The 22,729-nt window shown below is 35.4% G+C and overlaps 2 long non-coding RNA genes across 2 annotated transcripts; both read left to right on the top strand.

The window, feature by feature from the left end:
* Positions 1-1,520: 1,520 nt before the first annotated feature.
* LOC116246109 (uncharacterized) lies at positions 1,521-3,387 on the top strand. The gene is made up of 3 exons (XR_004170649.1): positions 1,521-1,833; positions 2,013-2,121; positions 3,178-3,387. It is a non-coding gene; the product is annotated as an uncharacterized LOC116246109 (long non-coding RNA).
* A 6,989-nt stretch (positions 3,388-10,376) lies between these two features.
* LOC116250848 (uncharacterized) lies at positions 10,377-10,968 on the top strand. Its single transcript, XR_004171531.2, has 2 exons — positions 10,377-10,687; positions 10,795-10,968. It is a non-coding gene; the product is annotated as an uncharacterized LOC116250848 (long non-coding RNA).
* Positions 10,969-22,729: the final 11,761 nt, after the last annotated feature.

Genomic DNA, 22,729 nt, shown 5'->3' with positions numbered 1-22,729 from the left:
TATATTAAAAAAATTTATTTTGTATTCTAATATTTTTTATTTTAACCAGGCCGAGCCGAGACTCGAGTTTCGAGCATGCCTGAACCCAACTCTTATCAGGTCAGGCAGCCTGACGCGAGGCCTAGCAGTTAGTATGGGGTGAATTGATGTTGTAAACATGCACAATCCATTCCTCTTAGTTACATGTGAACATGTGTAGGCAGTCGTTCACACGATCTCACAAAAAATTTAGATTTTCATGTCATTGACCTCAACCAATTTCTTATTTTGTATATAATAGTGCCCTAAAAATCTAAAATTCTTTGAATTTAGGGCCTGTTTGGTAGGAGGGAAAGGAAGGGAAAGGGGCAAGACGTGTTTGGTTGCAAGGGGAGGAAAAGGAAAAGAAAGGAAAGGGAGGGATTGTTTAGTGTAAATCTCTCCTCTCCCAAATCGAACGGATTGGGAAGGAAAGGAAAGAAAGTAAGTGAAAAAGTTTTTTGTTCCCACACTACCCCTCCTTTTCTTTCACCCATTTCTAAATTTATGTGCTATTTAGTCTTTTTTTTTATTCCATTCATTTCCCTTCTCTTTCTATCCAAACAACCTTTTTAATCACTCTTTCCATTCCTTTCCATTTCATTCCTTTCCCTTCCCTTTCTCTTCCCTTCCCATTCCTTTCCCTCCTTTTCCATCCATTCCTTTCCCTCCCTTTCCCTCCTACCAAACAGGCTCTTAGTGCAGTTTTCCTATAACACAAACCCCCTCAAAAAAAAAAAAAAAAAAGGACCTGGGAGGTCAAACTTTATGTATGTCGTGAACCCATATGCTGTGAGGGATATGTTGTAAAATTAGACATCCGACTAAGAAATCAGATAATGGGTTCGAATTTGAGGAATTATCTCATTGGTTTGGGATTCAATTTCAAATAAACATTTGATTGAATTTGGATTTAGTTTGAAATATATATCCGACATGCACTGTCGATACACTCTAAAAGTCGGTTTCTACGTTATGATGTGATCCGGATTCAGTTGTATGTTCAGTACCTTTGCATGTTAAAGTCAGATTTGGATCGTTTTCGGACTGTAAAATTAAAAATGAAACTCGGACATTGTTTGAGTTTTCATCATTTGAGAATATGTTAAATAGGGTATGCTTAAGGGTACATCTGACTTGATTACGTGCCCTAAATATCAAGTCATAAAAGGAATAATCACTGAATATATAGGACTTACATTCAATTACATGCATTCAAAGTCCATTGATCAAACAAGTCAAGATAGGAACCATTGTTTCCTCACATATATATCTTCTAAAAGGCCACCTTTGAGGTTTCACATGAAAGGTGAAAGCTTAGCTGGCTTTCTTTGTTTATAAGGAGAAGAGCCACTAGAGAACTTCATCCAAATTGGAACACCACCACCACAATTTGGCGTCACTGTGCAAATACATGGCCACCTAGATCTGGAGGCTGACTCGAAAAAAAATTTTGATCTACCTGCAAGGCCATGCGAATCGATCGGGTAATGGGCCGAGAAGCATCTTCAGATGGTGCCGAATTCCAATTCGGCACCAAACATGAAATGAAAGAGATGAGAGGAAAAAGAGAAAAAAGTTTGAGTTTCAGACTCAACTCCTCCACTGAGATTTGCAAACTCCATATATAGAGCAGCGACGGAGCCGAATATATTTAGCTGAGGGGCATTCACCATATTTTTGAGGGGCATTTTATTGGACTGTGTGGTCAATTGCCCACACGTGTCTCCTGCAGGCAAGGGCTATGGACATATCAAGTTGGGATCCCTCTTACAAGAATGGGTTGGAAAGGCATTCCACCAAGAGAATACAGAGGTATATATATCATCCATCAGGAAACTTATCTAGATTTTCTCATGTGTAGATTTTATTTCTGACCTTTGCATAATGTTGGCACATAACCATGTGTCTGTGGCTTCATTAAACATTATTTCCTTTCGATTAATTCTTTTAATGGTTTAACTGATATGATTGGGCGTTTAATGTTTGATAAGGGTTTCATTACATGCATAGAGAAACTCCAATGCGTATTCAGCCTTTGCAATTCAGAGGATGGGACTGAAGAATTCCATGTACATGGAATAATACACTGCTAATCAAGAGGTAAGATCTTGATCAGCATTCTAGCAATACGTTCAAGGCATATATACATGTTACGATCTTTGGAAGCTTTCACAACTGATAGAAAGGCTCAAAACATCAGCAGGTGTTCTATGAATCTGTCACAATCTTAGAACAGATAATTCATAGAACACTCACAATTTAGAACACTCATACCTAAATTAATTGTTCTCCCGCTTTGATCTGTGCCAGCCTTTGGTCCACAGCTTTCTTTCTTATGAAGAACCAATATTGGAATATCATAAGCAAAGTTTTTGAGAATTTTTTGAGAAGAATATCAGCGAACGTAGTGAATCAACATCAGACATCGAATATTGCAAAAATATAATCACAAAATGATAAAATAATGTATACTATGATCGGGCAGCGCTATTGAGCTGCTACCCATGATAAAAATAACGCCATATTCTCCTGTTACATTGTTTTTTTGTTTTCTCCGAGAAACTCATTTTTCTTTTTATTTTCGAAAAATTGAATAGATCGATATGAACATATATAAAAAAATGTTACGGGGCTTGTGCGGGCAACTGCCCACAGTTGCTTACATGTGGCTCTATACAACTTTAATGCTTCAAAATACACTTGACATTGCGGAGGGCACCTATAGGACCTGGCCCTTCAATCTATTCTCGGGTAGGTCGATCGGATCGAAGGGCATGAAAGTCGACCATTTTATCTTATGTTATGCCCGAATTGGGGACTAGATTATTTATTAAATCCTTTGACATATACAAGGCTTTGTTCCTTGCATTGAAAGGCATTTAATATTCGTTTCATGAACTCTTATGTCTATATAGATTGTAAGCAAACCCCTGAAACCGAGAACTGCAGACATTGAAACTTAAGATAAAATCTTCTATATAGATTAAGAATTAATTTTAAAGTAGAGTAATTTTATTCCCTTCCTAAGGAAACCATGGAAATTTATTTGTGTGTTCTAAACTGAAATTACAATTACTTTTGGAACCTTTCATGACTTCCCGTATAGCTTTTCAGAATAACATGGTCGAAGATTCTGAAAATTCCATTTGGTTGCAGGTCGACGTTGAAGAGGACCTGATCTTCTTTGCCATAACTCCTGACGGGCCTCGGAATGTACAAACTATTACCTTGCCTTCCGATCGTTACCTGATTTGCCTTCTTGCAAGATCAACTTTTAAGCACAAATTTATAGTTTGTTTTCGCAGCAGCAACAAAAAAAATTGTAGTTACTAATTTCCATTAATTTAAGTCTAGAATTATTTATATTCACAATTAAAATATAGGATTAATGGAATTTATAAACTAAGTAAACGTAATGTATTGGTTATATATAAACCGGTAAATTAATAAACTTGATTGATGCCTCACAATGTACTGCATGTAAAGTTTTTTTGCCAAAAATAGATGGTGAATAATATTTTTAACTTTCAAGAAATAAGTTAAATGTTTTCTCCTAGCACTTTATAAAATATCAAAAAGTTAACTTTCAAGAAGTAGTTTAATCAACGTTGACTAAACTGTGTGCACAGTCCTCATATACGGTTAATCATCATGCAGTGTGTGTTCATGTCCATGTGTTGTCTAACGGAGCCAGAAATTTATTTTGGTGGAGCACTCATTTCATGTCTTTAATTTGTTTGGAGCATTTATATGTATAACAATTAAATTTATCAAAACATGAACATATATATTAAACTAATTTTGTGAAACTGGTGTGAAACTGCCCACACCAGCCACCATGTGGCTCCGCTACTATGTGTGTGGGGTGGGGCATGTTATATATATATATATATATATATATATATATATATATATATATATATATATATATATATGTGTGTGTGAAAAGAAGGACGTGGCAGCGGATAATGCACATACACATAGATATATAGATATGGATGATGTGGGCCATTGAAGTCCTTGGGAAATTTTATTCCATGCATGATCTTATTCCTAGGTAGCATTATTAATGAGATGACAGAAGTTTTGGTGGAGGCGAGTGCCCGAGTAGTCTTTACTTTTTATATGGCATACATAGCCACGTGTTCTGAAGTATTGGGATATTGATATATAGAGTTTTTTCTAGTGGCATGAGGAGCAAATGAACAAGGAAATTAATAACAGGAAAAGGTAGCTAGTACTGATCACATTCAGAAAGTCTAAATCAAGCTGGAACATGTGGGCGTCTTACAATGCGTGCAAGTATAGAATACTTGAGCGATCGACGCTTCAGAGTCTCAAAGATAAGATCAACATTCCTATGGAGGAAACTGTGTCCGCAAGAACATGGAAAGTCTGACATTTGAGCCCAGAACTTAATGTTACTGTTCTTGGTTCTTGCAGATGATCTTGATTGCCAACTACCTGCCATTTTCTTCGAAATTTCTATCGCCGTTACTGTGATATGCGTGTGAGAGAGAAAGAGAGATAGCCTTTGATATCAGGGTAGTAATCATCATCAATTATTTTTAATATTGGCCTCAAAGTTAGTTGAATCAAAGAGCTTTGACAGTGAAAACAAAATGAAATATTGCATGACTAAGCGATGCTAGTAGGTTTAGCATTATTGGCATGTCAATTAATAATATTACATAGAGTACCAGACATCTGGAAAGAGAATAAAATTCTTTACTAAGAACAAGAGTGGTTTGGGATTGAACAACTTCGCAGGAAGAAACTGGACAGGAAACCAATTTTTGTTGAACTTTACGATGTTCGATCATAATCTTTTTTATGGTGAACTTGAATTCTATGAAAACAAGATTTAAGTTTGGATCTGATCTTTTATTAATTATCTGCCTACTACCTACCTAGTCTAAGGTAGGTTTAATAAAATAAATCAAAACCAAAGCATGGTTTGTTATTCTACCAAAACTTGAGCAGTTCTTGTACAAATTTCTTCTATCTATGAATATCACATCAACGGCCAACCACAGCATGGCCGCATATATTTTCTCTACGGGCATCCAAACAACAAGAATAGTTAAGTCACTGTAATAATACTGCAGAGAGTAACACCAACACGGCTCCATGTCCCCTTTCTTCATTCTTTAAACATGATCAATTTGTTTATATCCTAGCAACCAACATTTAAAACCATGTAGTACTCCATGATGGGGTATTGTTCATTCAGGAACAGATTCGTTCCTCGAAGAGAATTTCCGAGAGCAGACAGAAAGTTATGTGTGGCTTTACTGTAGAGTCAGGCAAAAAGGGTGTTGTTGCTTGCATGGCATTCTCATCCATGGCAGGATAAAGCAGAAGGGCCCATATTGATATTGTTTGACAAGAAGAATCCTACCTTTCCACACCTCCCTTTTCATTTTCCTGCGACAAAGAAACCCCAGGGCCCCGTTGAAAAATTTCATGGAATTGAATTCTTGATGGACAGATTTAGGTGGGACTGAAAATCGCCACGAAAATGGCAATCAATCTACTAGGAAAATTATCACTTGATGTTGGTCTGCGCCTATTTTCTTACTTTTATTCTTCAATCACACTAATTGGCATGCAATGAAGACATGTTGATTTTTTTTGGTGGAATGACTTATTTTGACAGGAAACTATGAGAAACAAAGGAAGATCGGCGACCAACCAATTTACAAGGACGATACTGTGAAAAATATTTGTGGTCTGGGGTCTCTGTCACCACACAATTTCCTCTTTTTGTACTACAAAGAGTTCGGTTTCGCGTCTGCTGCTTGCTAATAATCTTTCTCTCGCTATTAGTCAGCAATTGCATTAAAAATGAGATTAGGCTGCTGTTGCTCTCAAAGTACTGATAAAAATTCAATGGCCGGCGAAGGAGGGTCCCTCAGTAATCTAGCTGAATATCTGTCAACAACATCACCAGCCCCATTGTCAGCACCCCATCATTCATCGATCAGTTGATCAACTGTCAATATATATATCTATATATATATATATATATATATATATATATGCAATTGAGAAATCCGTCCTTCCTGGTCGTTTCTTCTCACAGAGAAATCAATCACTAACTCTTGGGTCACCTACCCATCAATGTGAAACTGAATTTGAAGCAAGAAGCCCATAATACTTCACCTAATTCCATCCTATTGTTACTCTAACCGTGGTTAGTAGGTTACCGTCATTAGTATACATTTAGTCACCAAAAACGTGTTTTTTTTTCCAAAAAAAAAAAAATTAAATGCAGCAAATAAATCAACTGTTTAAAACTTTAAAAGTAACGCTGAACGTGAACAAAAACACGTTTTTTCTTCTTTTTTTCGTTTTTTCCTTTGTTTATTTTATTCATTTTTCACATTTTTAATGCCAAACCGTTTGTTTTTATTTTTAAATTTTTATGTGTAGCAGATCTACTTATTTTTTATGTTTGGGTTATTAGTTTTTCACTTATTTTATTTTCTTCTCATTTTTATTTTTTAATTTTTTAAAAATTGACCTCATTACTTTTTTAAAGCTCGCATTATTATACCAAAAAAAACCTCACTGTTTAAAACACGATAATTTTTTTTGGTGACCATGTTATAAATCAAACGTATCGCTGTTCTCAATTTATTGTCACCAACATGCTGAAAACACATATTTGCATAATATAAGTTTTCTTCCAACGTAAATTAAGAAAGAAAAAAAAATGGGGCTGTGAACGTTGTTGGGGATGGATCACATCAAATCAAATACCCCATTGTCACTTCGCCTTTCGTGCACGCAAAGTCCCTCATAATCTAAATCCCAATACCAACACTTCATGAGTTCATGCTTTACTACAAGTTTCATACTCTTGGTGTCAAGCAATATATATATATATATATATATATATATATATATAACTAAGAAAAGAGAGCAGCAAAATGAATAAGCTGTCTCTTATCGTTTGAATAGGAAGTCTTTGATTCTCAGCAATTCTTTGTCACCTCCACGTAAATGCGTGGGACAACACCTGAGTCTATCCACTAGGAATTCAGTCAATGCGAGCTCTGACAAAAGCGACCGCATTTAGATATAACTTGCACGAAATTTAACGAAAGTCCTTCACATGATCAATCAATGAATAGATAGAGAGGGAGAGGGGTAGGGAGAGAGAGATAGAGGAAAAGTTTTCTTGTTCTACTTACCAAATGAACAAAGAAAAATCAGTAGAAATAGTGCTTCGTGTTCATGACTAAATCTGATAAACTATGAAGAAAACGTGTAAGACTGAAATATATAGTTCATTCAATGGTGACCCTTACCTAAATGAAGCAAACCCACTGCCAACAAAGGCAAGGGAAGCATCTTTACAAATAAATACATAAATAAATAATATATATAGTTCTCATATATAAGAAATATATATATGTATATTCTGCTCATCATGATAATATATATTTTATGTGAAGGTAGGGGTTTCCCATGTTTCAGATCTAAGCACTCCTCATCTTCTCCAGTCCTTTGGAATCCATGAGGTATGGATGTGCTTAGCCATCCACATGCAGTCACCGTGCCTGTGTGGCCCTCTTCACATGGAATAAGATCTAGGATAAGAAGGAAGGCCCCTGGCTGACAAGGAAGGTCCTTATCTTAGATTTGAATCATTTTTATGCTATACTAAACGGCAAAATATTTCACGTTCTCAGATGTCACATTCCAAAGGTTATGGACCCAAAAGCAGCCTTGGCCATGATGTATAGGTTCTTTAATTGAGATACGGGCAATATCATTCAGGGCATGTACGGTTGCCGGAAAAACTTTTCAGATCGACAAATCCAGGAGCAAATAATTAGGATTCGTAGAACTCTCCAAGTTGTAACTTGCTGTAGTAAAGCTTCTTAATTCATTTCCTGGTCCAGAATTTTCAGTTTTCACAAAATCAAAACTGTTTGAGATTCTTGGAGAGAAAGTAAGTTAAGACCTTGGATCAATAAACTTCAGTTTACCGCTCTATTGCCGGAGTTTTTCATGATGTTGTCCTCGTAAGGCTTGGTGATACAAGTGCTCGACTCGAGCAGTGGATCCCCGTTCTCGGCCTTGAACCCCAAAAAGGTGAGCAACCAGGAATCAGAAGTCACATCAGAGTTCCCTCAAGTAAAGCAATGCCCTTTAACTTCTAGTCATTCATTGGCCTGTGTTTGTGTGTGTGTGTGATCCAGTAAGAAGGATTGTTGATAATGTTGCTCAGGAGAGGCAAATGTTATCACTTGGGTGTGCACAGTCAGCAGAAAAAGTGCAGGCTTACTTGGCCTCCTCATCCAAAACAGTGTTGGACAGGACTCATAAAGGAAGGTGGGTCCATGAATCGGCGAAAAAGTGCCGCCTACGTGGCCCTATCGCCCTGCCCGCCTTTGCTGACTCATCAGCCTTTTTCATTGTCCAGGCACCTCCACCTGTCAATTATTGCATTTTCTGTCAATGGAAAAAAAAAAATTACATAGTGAGGATGACCAACTTAGTGTTGTAAGAATAAAAAATTGAATTGAACAGATAGATGCAACTGAATTGCTCATGAATTGACAAAAACACTACTTAGAACAAGGAAATTTTTTTTAAATATTTAGAATAATAAAAAATAAATAGTGTATGACATATGACAAGTTGGTATAAGACTGAATCCAATTGCTCCGCTGCGGATTTCATTAGATGCGGGCTCGTTTTACTATATCTAACCCTTTGGCAGCCCTCCCCTTGATTTTGATTTTGAAAAAAGGAAAACTAAAGGCTTTGGCCCCTCTAAAAGTTTTGAAAAATATATTTCAGCCCTTATAAAAGAATTTTGAAAACTAGAATTCGGCTCCCAACAAAAAATTATTGGCTCCGCCACTAACAAGAACAGTTAACAATATAATATAATTTAAGTTCGAGTGCAGAAGCCGAGAGCAGCGTAGAAACTTGCCTGTTGATCATAAAGAAGCCAAATTGTGGTGTTTGTACAAAGAAAAAAACTGGTGATAACTCATGGGAACCGAACATGGACCATGCAAGTTGGGTGATGCGATATATACATCTAAACAATTGGGTGGTCCTCTTCATTTATAGAGAAAAAATAAAATCAACACACATCAGCTAAGGAACCACAATCTCTACCATACGTGCTTCAATTTCAAATCTTAGTGCTGCTACCAACTCCACCATGGAAATATGTCGATAAATAATTGTAAGGCCCTGGTTAGCTAGAACTCATTTTCTCATTACTGATAAGGGCCAAATGTGACCACATGTGAAGGTTGTCCAAAGGAATAAGGACACAGATCCTTTCTAGAAGTCTTTCTCACATGAAACTCGTTCAGAAATGGAGAATACAAGAGAGAGAGAGAGAGAGAGTTTTGCTCAAACATTACGTTGATAATAGAAAAGAGGCATATATAAATGCTTTTTCAGATAGAAAACCGTTTCCTGGAGCCCGCTTTCTTTTTCATGGTCCTAACATGACACTCATAAAGCTGTATATTTCTTCAGTACGTATATCACCACAACCACAACATAATATCATCGATCTCATCGCCGTTATCCCCATCGTTCTCATGCCAAAAGTATTAAGCAATTAGATGAGAAGCAATTGAATGCACTGAAATTGATGTTTGTAGAACTGTGTATAATTAGACTTTTGACATTATCTAGGTATATTAATGAATGTATACATCCAAAGGCAGTACCGTCTCAAACTTGAAAGATCCAAAGGTGATCTTTGAAGTTTATAAACTGTGTTTAAGCCTAAGCAGTATTTCTTGTTTTGAAGGAAATTGGAAGCTAGATTGACAAGAGAGCTCAATTAATGAAAGTTGTATTTGAATAGTAGCCAGATTACCATCCCCATTCCCCAAAAGGAGTTCTACCCACTTGGGTAGATGTTTGGCTCAAGAGCTTCAAGTTGAAGAAGGTCAAAAATTCAATTCAACTTATGAGTGCATCTCCTGGCATTATCTGATCTAAAGAAAGCTCATTTAACACTAAATAAAACCTAATTATCGACCATTAAGATGAATGGATCTACTAATTGCCCAAATGCCTCACTTTATGTAGAGAAAGAGAGAGTAGTAAGTTAGCTAGGGTTAGACAAATCCCTACAGGCTTATGCCTAGTGACTTGTTCTAATGTTGAATTATACTTGAAGGTCTTAAGTCAAACATCAAGACAGGCATAAGAAACACTTGTTGCTAGCAAATGCCAAGATTTACTCATGGTTCTCTTTCAATACATCAAATATAATTCTTTTCCTTCAATAACCCAAACTTTCCCTGCTATATATCGGAATTTTTAGTGACGAAAAGTCTCTGTCACTGTTGTGTGCCTTTCTTTTATAGTACTTCACCTAAATAGAAAAGGACTTCAAGGGACACAATTTCAAGTTCTATGTGTGTGGAGCAAGTATTCCAGCTTTGGGTATAATTGAGATACAACTGAAGTACCTGGGAGAACCTGCCAGTCCTGCTGACCATTGCCTTAGGGTTTGTGCTCATTGATAGATGAGGAACAACCAAGAAGACAAACCCTTTAATTTTTCGCGATTCAGTCGACTTCTTCGTCCTCATCTACCACCTTCTGATCGATCCATGAAGTAGGAAGGCAGGAGGTAAAAGACATATATGCATCTCCAAATCTTGCACTGGTAAGTCACAATCATTTCTCAAAGCCTCATGTAGGTATATAGTGCAATATGTGCTGTGATCCATCTTCTTCCAAAGATCAACCAACTAAGAAACAAGCACATGGCAGCCATGGAGTTTCAAATGAAGACAGGGCTGCAGTTTAACCTCAAGGGCGATCTGCTTCTGCTTGGAAGACTTGAAGGAAGATTCGATCCTATCCTTATATCCACCTCGCAGAGCTTGTGTTGCCAATTCTTTTTATCATATTGGAATGGATTCAGCATGGTTGAATATTTGACAAGACTTCTCTTCTGAATTGTTTCTTTCAAAACGTTTTTCATTTACAGTTAAATAATGATTTTTTGCCAGAAAATCCTTCTTACAGATCAGTGGTGACTCGATTGGTGTTTGCTAAATGGAACAAAACAATTCGCAATTATCAGAACCAGGAGAGATTATGAACATAAGGAATTATTCAAGTTTTCTTTTTCTTAAGGAACTATATCGTCAAGGTATCTAAGGTATTCACTCCATATATATCTATGTATAACACTCACATACGCATAATATGGATATAGAAATTTTGCATAGATTGTTATTGCATATATATTAACTCTTTTATAAGTAACAAACCCAAGAGATGTTTTACTTTTATTAAACAAATATTGATGTTGCTTCAACATCTGAATGTTGATTCCAACACTAATTTTTACTTGCAACCCGGAAAGTATTTGTCAGTGCGAACTGCAAAAGAAAACTATTTAGCCTCTTAAACAATTATTTCGCTATTAAACACGAGTCTCTGCTCACTCAGAAGGGTGAGAATTTGTAATATGTAGCAATAGAGAATTAATATACTTTATAATACAACTTTAATGATGTATATATACAAATGCACTAAGTTTCAAATATGAAATAATTCATTATGCATTTATTATCGAATGTACATGCTCCATGATGCATATAGGCGCTCATATAATGTATTATGTATTTAGTACTGATTCTAGATTTCTGGGTTTCTTGTTTTTCTTGAAATATTAGTTACATGAATATAACTGAGTAAAATTATGTCAGAGGTGCTTTATCTTCGGTAGAAAATTTGAATTCTATTTAGTATTAAGGATATTAATAACGTTTGCACTTAACTGCATGTAGTACATGTGCGTCAAGAGATCTCAACTAAGAACAGGCAGAAACAAGATGGTTAAGCCTAGACTTGGGGAGCATTTGCAAATGTAAATATTAAACTTTTTTTTTTTTTCAAAATTGCTGTGAGACGCATTAAGCTACATAATAATATAGGTTGATATGAAAGCAGGAAAAGAAAAAAAAATTGTATTGCTTTACCAGCTTTAGACCTTTTAGCTTGTAATATTAGGACCATGATGAACAATATTAACAAGAAAATTTAGATAACACTGTAAATATGTTTGCAAAGTTTAAAATGGAAAGATTATACTGCAAAGAGAATTATGAGTATAGACGAAAGAACTGTACATTTGCTACATGTACAGCATCAGCTATGTCTGACAATTAAAGATAATGGTAGAGTTTTAGAAATTAATTTATAATTTGAAAGCTTAAATTAACTAGTTTCTTGCATGCTTCAGAAATTTAATTATGTATTTGATCAAACGATTACAACGATGGAAAGATCATCACTATCTTGGTGCATCTCTGTAATCTTGTAGTAAATAAGATCCTTATTATAAGTTGCAGGATTTGAATAACAATCTCATTACTGTTGAGTGTTTGATCAAGTTCAGTTTTCCCAACAGCACGAAACTACCAAATCTTTTCATTGTTTTCAAACTCTTTCCAGATAAATGTTTATGGTGAACTGTTGCTGTTCTCTCTATCTCTCCCTCCTTGAGAACAAACCCACCGTTAAGAAACTAGTATATGCCATGCAGTGTATATGCATTTTAAGTTGTTCTATTTAAAAAATGAACTACATATGTAGATAAGGGATGCCTCAAAAGTTAAGAACTTAAGAAACAGGATATTTTTTCGATTATACGAATTGAAAGTCCATTATGCTCTCTTAAAATTTCTTGATTTCTAATCTTCACATTATGCTAAGTTGAATTTGTGAAAGGCAGTATAAACAATGGTGACAGGAGTCTGGATGAAACACTTTATAGCGGATACAGTGGAGGGCACGATACACAATCAAGCCCGGTGTGTGGGTGTGTGTAACTAGTAGATACCAGACTACTTGGGTAAGGAATAAAAACCAAACTTCTTAAACTCATGTTAAAAAGTATTTTAAATAAAATGTGAACCTTCTAATGTGTTATATGAACACTAATTAATATAAATCTTGCTTTAGTTCATGTTATTTTTGTAAAAAAAATGATCTTTGCACTATCAAAGTTTTAATGTCATAAGAGTTATTCATTTTTTTAGTGTTAAAAAGACATTATTTACGTAAGAAAATTACTAACTAAATATATGTTTCTTACCAAATCACATTTAAGATCATATCTTTAAGGTTAGATTGGAAAAAATATAAATTAATAATTAATTTAGTAAATCTGGTGTGGTTTTTACCAACTTTCCTATATATATATATATATATATAACACCAAAATAATGTTTATATGAAAATGCTCTTCTGAAAACGTTCTTGTCAAATCTGAGTTTTTCAGTCGTCAAAACACACTTTAATTTTGTCTCTCAAACAGCGTAAGGGCGCTACAAATTCTGTCTACGTCTCTTCTTTTTAAAGAGCGTAAGGCAAACCCGTCAAGTCAGGTGGGCGGAACCCTCGATGCGTCTATATCTTGAATTTAACGACCATGCATCATATCAAACAGTTATACTGTAAAAGAGCCTTCATGATTACGGACCATGAAATTCTTGACAAAATAGCTCCGGGACATGACGTCCCGTGATTGGTACGTAAGTAAATTGTACGGGAAAATGAGGACGAGACAAATGACCGTACGAATTAGCTTAGCGACTCCTTGATCTACTTTACATTTTCCCCTTTCATACTATTTCCTCCTATCTCATCATTTTTAAGTACTGTTTAGCATTCATTAGTGTTTTATAAATATAAATCAAAAATTAGAAAGATCTCTCAAACTCTTGTACAAATGTTGTATATAATTCAAAAATTAGAAACACCTCATTAGTGTTTTATAAATATAATTCAAAAATTAGAAAGATCTCTCAAACTCTTGTACAAATGTTGTATATAATTCAAAAATTAGAAAGATTTCTCAAACTCTTGTACAAATGTTGCGTTAATTAATAGATGCGTGAAACACTTGCTCGACGTTCCTAACGCCAAAGAGCCCCTCTGTCTCATATGTTTTATAAAACACCCACTTCACTGTTTTACTTTCATTTCAACACCGCTAACACCCACACCTAACACAATCATCATCAAATTATTTACATATTAAAACTGCCTAGCCGCCTAAGAAGTCATACTGACCCCCATCTTTTCTTATTCTTCAAATCCTATTCGATATACTTATATTTTTTTATAATGACACTAATTTGCTGCATGGTATATTTTAATTCAAGTTGTTTCGATGAAAAATATGCCATCGACGTATAAACATATACATATATATATACTGATATTTTTGTAATGACACTAATTTGCTGCAAAGTATATTTTAATTCAAGTTGTTTCAATGAAAAATATACCATCGATGTATATATATGTATTCATACATGCATGCATGAAGTTGCATAGGAGTTTTACCTTATTGTTCTAACTAGAACTGAGAATGGGAATAATATATGTTCTTTCTCATAATGGGGTAGGAAACATGGTATGTATGGAACTACAGCTACTTTTGTTCAAATTTAAGCACATCTTACACATTTCAAGGGTATAGAATTGGTTTCTTGGTATTGGTTATCTCGAGAGGGATTACATCAAGTTTTGTCCTGAGAGTTTTGGAGCCAAAGACAACAAAATATTCAAGAAATAAAAGAAATGAAGGAAGGAAGAAATTGGTGGCTAACAGAGCTCCATAGGTGTGGATAATGGCTGCGGGCCCTTGCTTTACAGAAACGTTGAACAAGAAGCATTAGCTAGCTAGAGACTCTGGATCCTTCTCATCAACCGCCGCGACCTCCACGTATGTATGAGATACTAGCTCCCCCGATCATTATCCTTCCGAAAATTAGTTATCTTGAGCTTTCACAACATCAATAATCTCTCCACTTCGCAGGAAGAGTCTTGCAAATATAAAATCCACACAGATAGAGGAAGAGATGCCTTCTTCTTCTTTTGTTTCTTTAATGCCGAAAGGATAAACCAATAAGAAATTATTAACAGAAAGATGTTCCTCGTCTTCTTTTTCTCTTTTTAAATCCTTGAGGAGACGAGAAATCAAGAAGAAATTAGTGGGGACGAGGCTTGTGCTCTCTAACTTGCTTGACGTTTCTTAGAATGCGTGCAAGAATGGAATGCTTCACATGAAGAAGGAAGCTTGATCGAGTGATGGATAAGAGCGAGGTGACTATGAACAGACCAATGCACTGAACCAAATCCGTCTCATGTCCCAATGCCTGCAAGTTGCAGAAGAATAAATGAATACAGAATAAAAGAAAGCATAAAGAAGACATGGCACTTCAATTTTATAAGCGTTTGTCCCCAGAACTCTTGATAGAAAAATACATATTGCTTCAATTATAATATAATAAGTTTCCCATATTCAAGAGCAACACTTCTTTTATTTTTTTCTTCATCTTCTTCTTTCCCATTCCTATGGAAAATATGAGGCAGGAATTGGCCTAGCAGTTGGGCAGTTATTGCTAACATGGCCTTCTTCATCCGTTTAGAGGATAAGAAGGGAGGGACCAAAATTGGCTGACAAGGATGTGGAGCTTTATCTTAGAACTTCAGCCTTCTTCTCCTTCATCTTTTTTTTTTTGTTGTAAACTGATTGCGATCATTCAGGCAAGCATGCATGTTCCTGTGGTCAGGAGAGGCGTGCACGGCCGGCCCGCCGGCCGTCATGGGACCCAGAAGCTCGCCGGCCTCCGGTAGGCCCGCAATGTATTGGCCCATTAGGAGGAGGAGAAGGTGCTGATCCTGTGGTGCCAACTGAAGCTGGTTTGCATTTTCTTACCATGTGCATGGCATATCATGATCAAATATTGATATTAGGGTCATAAACACCAATAAAAGAGATTGGCATGAAAGCACGGCAAGATGTTTGGCCAGGCAACCATGGAAACGGACATAAAGTTTAGGATTATCGGTACATGTCATAAAATATCACAATATTATATGGTTCACAAATCAAGAGCACCAAGACACACACACACACACACACACGAATATATATATATATATATATATATATATATATATATATATATATGTTTCTCTTTCTAAGATCTACCAATCTTAAGGCAAGGGGATGTTCTTGAAAAGGAAAAAAAAAAGTGAAAGAGTGAAAGAAAGAAAAGTTGAAAATGTCAGTTTCAAAATGCACATTATCCTTATATAATATTAAGTTCACAAATTTTTTCCCTTTTTTTCTCTCAACTTCAAAAGTTGAAATTGTTTCTTACAAATCTAGCACCTAAGTGTCACCTACCCATTTTCCTATGTATATATATATATATTTGTGTTTATGTTTATAATTACATTTATATGTATATTTAACAGTGATTGTAAGACTTTAAGTAGAAGACGCCTTCTAATAAAATTTAGGTAGGAGAAATTAGGTGTGCGGCAGGAAATGATCATACATTTTTTAAGTTTTGGATAACATGATGGGCCCAACATGTGGAATCTAGCTAAGCACTGAACCTGATTGGGTTCGATACGACCACACGCAGACGTAGAAGATTGACCAAGCGAGTTTGGTCATGATTATGACCGTATGAACAGAGGGCCCTCGTGCACTTAGCTAGCTCATCGTTCTTTCAACTCAGATCAGCCCAATCAAAACCTCGATTTTTTTTAATATATTTGAAAACGATAAATTAACTTGAATTCTTAAAAATGACAATGAAAATTTTCCGACTCTGGTGACAATAACCTTTTATACTGCAAAAGTTAATATATTACATAAAAAGAATTTAATACTCAACCTAAAACATAGTGAAGGAGTCTTCAATTATTTAATAGACAAATATATTTAATAAGACTGAAAGGCAGTAACTGTTGTACCGAGAAAGGAATAAAATATTCTTTTTAAATGACTATGAATATGATTGTGTTTAAACCCAAGTAAAGCCAGAAAATATGAATGCTGATGAACGACTCCGCTGCCCAAACAAATCATACTTTGTTGACTATGGAAGTGAAGATGATAAAAAGGAAACTCAATGCTTGCGTGTTTTCATACAAGTGTAAAACAGAGGCGCATCAATTGTTGATTGAAAGCTTGGATTCAAGTCTGATCCAACTACTTTTTCCGACTTTTATTTGTTTGAATGTTCTGTAATTAGATTTGGATCAAGACTTGAATTTTGACCTTTTTTTAGATCTGATTAGCGTAAGGTCTAATGTTTATATGTTCCAATTCAGATTCGATTATGAAACTGGGACACAAAATTTGAATCCCATTAGTAAATAGATCTGGATTTCCTTATAGATAATTGAGATGGGTACAGCCAAAAAGAAGGTGAACAACTACAAATGGGTGGGTCCAGTTCGGCACAGACACGTGCCGGTCCGGCCCGGAACCGATAGGACTCTGCCTGTGCCCAGACATGGGTGTTTGGTGAATGGGTCACGGGAAGTCGATCTTGTCTCCAGCAAACAGGCCAAGAATCCAGACAACAATGCCGAGTACAATAGGCAGACCATCAGATCTCCCACCTTATGTCCCTCACTCCTGCCATTTGTCCCAATTTTCTAGGACACCCCACGTCTCGGACAAAATATCTGCCTTTTGAAAATCGCAATGCTCGCCAATTTGTAAGATTAAGTTACAGAAAAGCATAGTACCCGTAGAAATCGAATTAACAATGTGATCAGTTATCCTTTGAAGCGACATAACGTTAAGAATTCGTCTATTACCAGAAGGTTGTGAATTTCACCTTTAGAGAAAGTATCGAGTGTGTTTAGATTATAACGTTAAGAATCCGTTAAATTTACTGGCGCCAAGGGGACCAGGCCAAAGGTTATGGAAAATGGGATATGTCCACCCGCTTGCTTGCTTTGTGCTTTGGCATGGAATCCGTGCCGTTGCAAATGCATCCAAAACGTGGCTTCGAAATTTTGCAAAAATAATTCGAATTCCTGTTTTCTTTTTTTCTTTTTTCTTTTTTTTTTGTTTTCATTTGCTTTATTTTACTCGTCTCTTGCGTCTTGCGTCACAAAGAGTTCACGTGAAACTTTTTCTTCCCTTTTCTTTTCCGCTCTGAATGGGCGTCAAAATCCTGACGCTGGCGACGGTGACATCAACCAAACAACCGTCGAAATTGTCACACGATTTAAGAAGTCGCTGGGCACACGTCACACTTCACTACCAACAAAAATCATTTGAAAAAAAAAAAACCTTTTTGATATAATTAATTTTTGGGTATTTCATTTTTTATTGTTTTCTGTTTTTTTTTCAATTTTGATTAGATTTATGGATTGGTACTCGTTGGATTTATTCGGGACACCTACCATGCATTGGGACATCCATACGAATTACTTTTTATGAATATAATTTCTTCACCCTTGATCAGTAATACTGTATTTGAAGTACCAACCTTGTTATTTTTCTTGTTGGAGTTTTTTAACTAATGTTGTTTTTATGAAAAATTTGTTGTAAATTTACTAATTAAATTGAATTTAGGAAGACTACCAATCTAGTGACAAATATATATATATATATATATATATATATATATATATATATATATATATATATATATATATATATATATATATATATATATATATATATATATATATATATATATATATATATATATATATATATATATATCACAATTGGCTTAACATAATTGAAATAATAAAGTACAAGCATAAAGTATGATACTTCCCACCTTTTATTGCTTGTGATTTGATTGAACAGACCAATGTAGCTCAATTTTTAAAAGGCTTCTGGATTGGGGGCTCCTTAATTAACACCAAAGTCTTCTTTCAAGAGGTTGGGGTAATGATGGAACGGGCTAGTAGGCATAGGGGAGGAGGAGGAGACAAAAAATTTTTGTCGCAAGGGTTAGACTGTAGTTTCAAAATTTCAACAAAGGGCAAAATACAAATTTTCAAATTTTATATATATATTAAACTAAAATTGTTTAGATTTACGTATAAATTTTTAAAGTTTTTAAAATATGAGAGGGGGGGGGGCCAAGGCCACTGTCGGCTCTCCCTTCCCTCCACCCTTGAGTAAGCAGACAATCTCTATTTCAATTTTTCGGGTGTCAACTTGCTATACTGTTAAAAAGAAATGCGTCTATATGCAAGTTAAAGAATAACAATGATGTCACCACGAAGCACCGAAAGCAGACCTAGCATTCAAGGGGATAAGGAGGATGTAGACGTCACATCCTTCATTAAACCAAAAATGATAACGATCAATGAGCATTTGCTATTCGTTGTTTCATGTATAATTTGAATTACTATGATAGCACTTCTTTTCCCAAAAAGAATGAAAGTTAGCTCCAACCCTTAATTTGAAAGCAACTGTTTCATATCATAATTGCTTCACATTCAACAGAAGTCCTTCTTTACACTCTATTTTCGGCATTTTCACCTGTCATCTTGCTCTCGCTCGTGTCTCATTAGGATGTCAATGGTTCAGGTGTGCAAAAGCTAAAATTATAATTTAGCAAAATAAAAAATGACAAAATGTTGATACCCGATCTTCTGGGTGAGCAAGAGGTTCATCCTTACCACCCAAAAAAACATAATATGACAAAATGTCAGAACCAAATCTTATAAATTTACAACCGTAATGAGGCCTTCGGCAATAAGAACATTTGTAACGGTTCATTCTATTACAAAGATTAAAGCATATTCATGGAATACTATGACACAGTGTTTCATGAATCACTTTGGCATAGATTCATAGAAAATTATGTTAATGTTTCTGTTAGAGGCATTGTTTGTGTGATCAAAAGCTCCCTAAAAGCTGCACTATTGGAATGAAATTGCTTTTGAAGCAGTATCATGTAAGATTAATTAATACATAATTATTCAGTAATTTGGTCAAATAAGATACAGTTAACTTGAATGTGATATTAAATAGACCTTAACCTTTTCTGAGCCAAATGATCAAAACAGGCAAAATCAAACAACCAAGATATATATATATTTTAAGATATGATCACAATATATAAAAAATTGAACGGTGACTTTAGCTATTCAGAATCATCCAACTCATTCATGAAAATCATATAATCCATTGGAATGGTTGATAGAAAAATAAATAAAATTATGGGTGTGTATATATATATATATATATTAAAGATTGACTAACTGAAAGTGGGGAATTGATGGATGAATGGAGTCTCAACCACCAAGCCATGTGAGGATAACCCCATGTACGTTCGACCCTCCTAGTGGCTTGAATGGGTAGTTAGTGGATTCTTCCACCAAACCTCATTTGACTCTTCCCAGCAACCCTTTTCTAATTCGTTAAGTTATTTATTTGTTATGAATATAAATGTTCTTCATCTAGAGATCGACATTCAGATTTTGACTTTGCGTGGGCTAGAATTAATAATTTACTCAGAATTTTCCTTACCATGCTCCGTTTTCCCAGTAAACGTGCATTTTTTTTTTAGGTTTATGAGCTTTCTGGTTCTTCAAAGAGTTATAAAATTCATTTATTGCTGTCAATGAACGTAATAGAGCAGTTGGAAGGTTGGAAATAGCTGGATTTCGAGATAATCCCAAAAGCAGGTGCAACTTCTGTGTTTGTGTATTAAATGTGTGAGAAAAAGAAAGAAATTTCAAACACTTGAAGCATATTTTTGCTGAGCTGCCAAAAACCAAATATATCTTTATGAGAATTTAAATTTCCTCCTTCTCAGTCAATTTCTGTAACAACTATCACATGCAAGTTTGATAAGAGGAAACCCAAGTTTGCTTAGTTTAAAAGCAACATGTAGATACTAGATAGTGCTTTAAATGGAGGGACAACCAACACATTGCCTATTTGCCTTGCTAATGCACGCAAGCAAGTCTCAATTGTTTTCTCAAAATGTTGTGAAACTTAAAAAAATGAATGAAATTAAAAATAAAATAAAAAATTTTAATTCTTAAATAATAAAAATTAAATAATATATGATAGGTGGCATCTGGGTATCGACCAATAAATCAAATAGATATGCTACCAATTGAATGCAGATCACTTTAAGTGAAGAGAGGTTGTATGTTTCGGGACCTTTTATAGTGTAAGAGTAGTGCATGAGTCATGACAACGACCACAAATTTCATAATAGAGGCTCCCTTGGAGTGGATCGGCTTGCCGCCCAATGTGTTGTATGGGCTAAATAATATTTCACAAATCTTGGTTTTGGTAGGCATGGTTGACAATAGGTAAACATTTCCGTAACACCAAACACGTAAGATTTTGGATTCATATTGGTGGTAGATTGTGAATGGATGGCTGTCATCAAACACCAACCAATGCTAGTAACTTTCTTTTGACCTTCATGGTGTTCTCCCTATTCAAAAATCCTGAAAATGGGTGAAATTTATCTCAAATGTTCAGAGTTTCTTGTGTTTCGTGTGACTGACGTTTTTCACTATCGAGCAAAAGGCTGATGCTCCTACCCAACCCATTAATATCCCATATAGTACAAGGTCTACTTTTGGTACCTCAGGGTGACACCCCCGTTTTAACTTGCAACGCAATGGCTCATTCTTTTGAAGTACATGGATTTGATGTCCCAAAAATTCAAAATGAAAACTAGCTGCCTACCATCCGGTCCTTTATGGCATCCACATGGGGATCAGAATTTCTTGTGTTCATATTTATCTTTAGACAGATACAGTATCGAGAAAATTTTGGATATCTGCTAGCCATCTGTAGAAGCATTTTCTTTGTTGTGTTGGACTCACACATTCAACTTTGGTGTTCCTGTTTATGCATCTCATTTTCCCAAGGTAGTTACAAGGATCAAGATGTTGACAAAGCCAACGCTTCTTTTATGAGGAAGCCAACTTGCATTTCATTTTCTTTCTTTCTTTAGTTCTTTTATATTCACAAATGTGCTTCCTGGGGCCCCTTTTGATTGGTTGGATAAGTGCTGTTGTCCAGGAAAAACTATCACCGGACGGATAAGTTCGATGGCCTGATATCTGACTATATGTCCCCGCTTTCCGGGATGACTTGTGCAAAGAAGTGCCGGAAAAAAGTAATCCGTCTGAGGAGATGGAAGCCCGACAAGGCTGGAAAAATAGTCTTAAGATTTTTTCCCCCAGCATTTTCAAAAATAGTCTGTAACTCGAGCGATCCCATATTGACATAGAGTTCATATGTTTTATATGAGTAGAAATTTATTTTTTTTTGTATTTACTTAAGGGAAAGCACCCAAGTCTGAGACTTAGTAGTTTGCTTAAGTCATAAAACTCTCAAGATCATTCTTATGTTCGCTTAGTTCTCCCATGGGTCGGCTTCCCCCTGAAATGTAATTAAATTAATACTTGTTTGCTAACTAGCCACTAGTCCAATCCCTCTGAAATTTAATTAAATTAGTACTTGTTTGCTAACTAGCCATTAGTCCAACCAGGTGCACCAAACTCTTAGAAACCATTGTTAAAGTGAAAAGACGTGAAGGAGTAGTTTACATTTAACACTTCAATATTTATTTGTCATAATAAAGATAATAGCATCTTCAACACAATTAGATGAAGCAAAAAAGGTTGAAGTTCTTCCTCTTTTGTTCTTGCTTTTGAGGTTCAGAGTTACTTTGAGACCTGAGTAGAAACAGATACACTTATCAACTAAATTGTGCATCTGTTGTTTAGGATCTAAAAGAGTAAAACCCATAAATGGAGCTTATAGATCAGACTTTCACCAACTATCAAGTTATGTCTTAAACACTATACCTCATAAACAAGTTATTTAAAACAGTTATACAATCTCTCTCTCTCTCTCTCTAGTTTT

The sequence above is a fragment of the Nymphaea colorata genome, chromosome 1 (genome assembly GCF_008831285.2).
Source record: "Nymphaea colorata isolate Beijing-Zhang1983 chromosome 1, ASM883128v2, whole genome shotgun sequence".
In the NCBI taxonomy this organism is placed as follows: Eukaryota; Viridiplantae; Streptophyta; class Magnoliopsida; order Nymphaeales; family Nymphaeaceae; genus Nymphaea; species Nymphaea colorata.
Note: the sequence above shows the minus strand (reverse complement) of the source record. Positions and strands in the feature narration are given on the sequence as shown.